Below are 6000 nucleotides of genomic sequence, written 5' to 3'. Positions count from 1 at the left end.
GTCCAGATACGCCTGGATTTGCACACAAGGTGCAGGGAGTAATGTGAGTACGCCAACTCAGTAAGTAACAACAGTAAATAAAGGCTGATAAGTAGTGACGAGCAGTAATGCAAATAAAATTCATCACAGAAACTCAGTAAAATACGACACGCTTTTAAAATCATAGTTTGAATTTGTTTGCCGTGAAAATGAAAATAACAATTAGATTTAATTTAGTGGTTTTAAAAATACGTAATTTATTTTTATGCTAGTTGTTAGGCAGTTGACACTATGTGAAAGACTTAGAAACGAAATAAGAGCTTAAGAACGAGGTGTCAATCAAACTGAATCGCCGTCAATCGGGGCCTCCAGCTTGCCTATTCGAGGATCTCGGGGTCGAGTCTGAAGCTCGGTTGGGAGCTATCGAAGGTGGTCGATGGTGAATAACAGTTATAAATAAATAAAAGACGGTTTTTTATGGCCAATCATAAGCAATGAATGATGAACTTCTAGTAGAACATAATACATACAAGCAATAAATGAGATAACGAGACCAAGAGAAAGTGTTAGAGAGCAGAGAGAATGTTCTTGTATATTTAGTATGGAGCAACAGATGTTTAAAAAATGACAAGGATCCCATTTATATAAGAGGGGGAATCCCAATATAGTACAAGTGCATTTATTACAAAGATATGGGGATGAGACAATTAGTTGACACCATGATTCGGGTCTGAACTTAGCGTACTAGACTTCATCAGCCCTAGTTGTGCACCTTGGGAACTCCCCACCTTTCCATAATAGCCATTGGTCTGTATTGCCCCGAGGTCGAGCGTCGGTAGCCCTCGAGGGTGAGCCTCGACCCTAGTCTCGAACCTTGTGAAATATGCTTGTCGCACCTCCTTTTCGCCGCGCCCGCAGGGCGCGTGGGGAGTTTTCTCCAATTGAAGGACAGTCGAAACGGGATTTGTTTATTTGTTTTAGAGTCGCCACCTGGGAATTTTAAGGCGTCCCAAGTCACCAATTATAATCCCTGAATCGAGGAGAATATGACTCTGTTTATTATTCTGCGAACCAGAAATCCTGAGTAAGGAATTCTGTTAATCCGGAAGAAGGTGTTAGGCATTTCCGGATTCCGTGGTTCTAGCACGGTCGCTTAACTGTTTTTATTATTGGCTTAATTACCTTGATTTTATTAAATACATTGATGTTACATGTTTTTACTACCGCTTATTGATGACCCTTCTTTGAATCGAATTACGCGTACGTATATTCGTGTTAAAAAAAATTGCGGACTTGTGTCACGCGTACGTGTACACAATAACTTTTTATAATATATTTATTAAGCAATCATTTTTCGAAATTGTGTTGGATCAAGAATATTTGTTTTTCTTGAATAATGAACCGTACATCTCGGGTTTTTATGAAATTGATTTAACGCCTTTTGGAAAAATCCTTTTATTAAATATTCGTTCGAAATTGCGCGTACGCATAATCCGAATTTTTGCTTTTAAAAATATAATCAGGGTACGCGAACGTATCCCTAATTGTGCAAAATATTCGTAATGATATTAGGGATTTTCCACAAATTGTTTATTATATCTATACATTTTTATGTGAAAATCATGATAAATTCCCATTTAAGGTGCCCTTAAATTCTTTGAAAAGAATTTACAATTTATTAAATGTTGACCGTTGATTATATTTTCCGAATATAAGTTATATTCATTTCAACTATTCAATTTCAAAGGACAGAATACAAATATGATTAATATTATTTAAAAAAAAACAAATATGACATATATATATATATATATATCAAAGATATATATATATATATATATATATCAAAGAATAAATTGCATATAAAACTGAAAATGAATGATTCATAAAGGAAGGAAATATTTTCCAAATTTTTTTTTCATGATTTACTTAATGCAAATTCTATTTCTAATTACCATTGATATCAAGTGTTGCAATTGGTACTTATACATCTCGTTTCATTCTCATATAATCGCTTTTAATCTAATAAGCCTAATTATTTGATCAATTTGTCTTATGAAGGTATATAGGTATCGAGTTTATAAGAAAGGAATTATTATACAAGTTAATTCAATAAAATTACCTTACATGCAACTTAACTGTATATCGTAAACATTCATAACATTTTAACATTGTAACAAGCTACATCATATCACCTTTCGCCAACGTTTATACACACATCTATTATCTTATAAAAATATACCAACAACACCATCTTAACCTTATTTAACAATAAATATCACTACTGTAATTTTCTTGGCACTTCTACATCACTTCTTGCTTAACTAACAACAAAATTAAATAATGACCAACATTCATGCCATATTCCCTACTTTGACAATTTAATATGATTAAACTAATGAGATAATGAGCTAATATTATTACAAATCTTTATACGAACTTTCAAAGTAAGACAATTAGCTCATAGCTATCAAATTGAATTCACTACTAATTAACTAACATAAAACAAAAATGAAATTTAAATTGATGAACTTGGACAAATAGAAAACAGAATTTCAATTCAAACTTCATTGATGAGTCATGTTGAATCTCTTTCCAACTTAAAATTTAAAAGACATGTACCTGGTATTGGAAAACAAGAGAAGATGAAGCTGAGAAGCAGCAACAGTAGTAACAATGTAGCACAACAACGACAGTCCAGCAACACAGGAATAGACCAGTAACAGTAGGAATAGTAGTAAACCAGGAGACTATAAACGACTCCAAGTATAGAGAAGAAGTAAAAGGCAGGAAGGTTCTGACTATTTCAGATCTTAAGCGAGGCAATGAAACAGTAACTATTCTTTTCAACTTCAAAACTCTCCAAAATGAATTCTGTCCCTGTATATTCAGTGTATCCAGAATGTATATCGGGTGTATACTTCTCACTCCGCCCCCTCTTTTTTTCTTCTCTCTATCTAGTTTTTCCTCTCTTTTTTTCCACCCTTCTTCCTAAATTTTCTCTTCTATTTATAGCAAAATTTTCGAAATTTTCAGATTTATTTTTTTATTATTTTATTATTTTTTTAATTAAAAGAAATCCCACTTACAAATTGCTTTTATTTTTTTAGAAAAAGAAATCCCACCTTTATTTACTTTTATTTTTAAAATTCCAACTTTAATTACTTTATCTTATTTAAAATCCCACTTTTTTTTTTTAAAAGAGAATCTCACTTTATTTAACTTTTCTTTAAAAAACAAACCACTATCTTTTCTTTTTCTTTTAAAAATGCTACTTTCAATTACTTTAAATTTTTTTAAATTTTCAGATACCTTTATATTTATTTTTTAATTCCAACCTTCTTTTACTTTTAAATTTTTTTTTTTTTTTAAACTTTTTTTTTTTTAAATTTTCTACATTCTTTTACTTTTTTTTTTTTAAAAAAACATTCCCGAAATTATTATATATGTTTTTTTAAAAAAAATAAAAAATAAAAATAAAAAAAATAAAATAAAATATTTTCGGATTTTTTTATATATAAAAAAAACAAAAAATAAAACTATTAATAGTGATAATTCACCTTTTATTTTTTATTTTTTTGGTTTTGTTTTGTGTTGGACAAAAATGAAGATGGGGTGTTGGGTTAATGGAGCGGACCGGGTCGACCCGGTTTGAAACGGACCGGGTCATGGGGAAAGTTGGGCAATTATTTGGGCCTGTGGTTTGAAATTGAAGAAGTGGCCCAATCCGATTTTTCTTTGTATTTTTGTTCTCTTTTCTTCTTTTATTTTTCTAAAACTAAATTATAAAAGTACTTAAATTATTATTAAGAACTAAATTAAGTTATAAAAGCGCAAATTAACTTCCAATAACAATTAACGCACAATTAAGTAATAATTAAGCATAAAATTGTATATTTGGACATTAAATGCTAAAAATGCAAACGATGCCTATTTTTGTAATTTTTAATTTTTGTAAAACAATTTTAATTACTAACAATTGTAGAATTAAATCCTACATGCAAAATGCGACATATTTTTGTATTTTTTATTAATTTAGCGAATAAACACGCACAGACAAATACAAATAATTCTTCAAAATATCACAAAATTGTACACCAAAGAAAAATCATTTTATTTTTGAATTTTTTGGGAGTAATTCTCATATAGGGCAAAAATCACGTGCTTACAGCTGCCCCTCTTTGCCCGAAGACACGAAGGGTTTTCGTGCAAAGATAAAGCGAGCGATTTTTGCCCATCCGAGTACTCCGTGTGAAGCATTTTTTTTTTTGAAAAAGATTTGACCGAACCTTTGCTTCAAAGGTTTCCTACATATCCTGGGCTAAACAGGAATCAGGTCAATGTAGTTCGGGAAGTTTTGGTAGCTGGGACTACCGTGGGACTGTGATGTTACTGCTGCTTCGTGCTGTTTTTACTGCTTGCTGACCTCCTTATTACACCTTACTGTAAAGGAAATACAAAATTAAACTAGACTATGGTACATGAATTATAAAATCTTATCTAGATCATGCTCTCGCGTTTCTTGTTGTCTTGATATCTTGGTGACTCTTGGGCATTGGTCTTATTCCGTATTCCTTTTGGAACTCTTGTTGTTTCTTGTTGGGGATCTTGTTGGACTCCTCTGTTTTATTGATTCTAAGTGTGCTCCTTTTTCATATGAGCGGGCTTTTGATTTCAACACTTCAATTGCATTTCCTCGTTCTTCAGGTGGGTGCCTCGACTGCTTCTTTTCTTTCTTCATCCTCATTTTCCAGGTGGACGCCTGATTTCTTCTTTTTCTCATCCTCATTCTCCAGGTGGACGCCTGACTTCTTTAATTCTCATCCTCATTCTCCAGGTGGACGCCTGACTTCTTCAATTCTTATCCTCATTCTCCAGGTGGACGCCTGACTTCTTCTTCTCTCATCCTCATTCTCCAGGTGGACGCCTGACTTCTTCTTTTCTCATCCTCATTCTCCAGGTGGACGCCTGACTTCTTTTTTTTCTCATCCTCATTCTCCAGGTGGACGCCTGATTTCTTTAATTCTCATCCTCATTCTCCAGGTGGACGCCTGATTTCTTTAATTCTTCATCCTCATTCTCCAGGTGGACGCCTGACTTCTTTTAATTCTCATCCTCATTCTCCAGGTGGACGCCTGACTTCTTTAATTCTCATCCTCATTCTCCAGGTGGACGCCTGATTTCTTCTTTTCTCATCCTCATTCTCCAGGTGGACGCCTGACTTCTTTAATTCTCATCCTCATTCTCCAGGTGGACGCCTGACTTCTTCTTTTTCTCATCCTCATTCTCCAGGTGGACGTCTGACTTCTTTAATTCTCATCCTCATTCTCCAGGTGGACGCCTGATTTCTTTAATTCTCATCCTCATTCTCCAGGTGGACGCCTGACTTCTTCTTTTCTCATCCTCATTCTCCAGGTGGACGCCTGACTTCTTTTTTTTCTCATCCTCATTCTCCAGGTGGACGCCTGATTTCTTTAATTCTCATCCTCATTCTCCAGGTGGACGCCTGATTTCTTTAATTCTTCATCCTCATTCTCCAGGTGGACGCCTGACTTCTTTTAATTCTCATCCTCATTCTCCAGGTGGACGCCTGACTTCTTTAATTCTCATCCTCATTCTCCAGGTGGACGTCTGACTTCTTTTAATTCTCATCCTCATTCTCCAGGTGGACGCCTGACTTCTTCTTTTTCTCATCCTCATTTTCCAGGTGGACACCTGACTTCTTCTTTTTCTTTACCAGGTATTTCCTGACACAAATATTGTTTTTGCCCCTGTTTTAAATCAAAGAAAACTTCGTTAGTTTAAAGCAGGGTGGTTGGCTGTGGTATTCTTGCAGATGGTGATGTTTCTCTTCGTCTCTCTTTATTGCCTTGGAATGATTGAAAAGACTGTTTTGTCTTTGTAATTGATCCTTGACTATAGGATTCCCCTCTGTGTGTTTTCCTTCAAAACCTTTCAACTGTAATCATGTGCCTCTTCTGACTTTGCTGATCCACTTTTGATTTCATCTTTCTTACACCC

Source organism: Nicotiana sylvestris, chromosome 1 (genome assembly GCF_000393655.2).
Source record: "Nicotiana sylvestris chromosome 1, ASM39365v2, whole genome shotgun sequence".
NCBI classification, from domain to species: domain Eukaryota; kingdom Viridiplantae; phylum Streptophyta; class Magnoliopsida; order Solanales; family Solanaceae; genus Nicotiana; species Nicotiana sylvestris.
The sequence above is the reverse complement of the archived record's forward strand: the minus strand, read 5'-3'. Positions refer to the sequence as shown.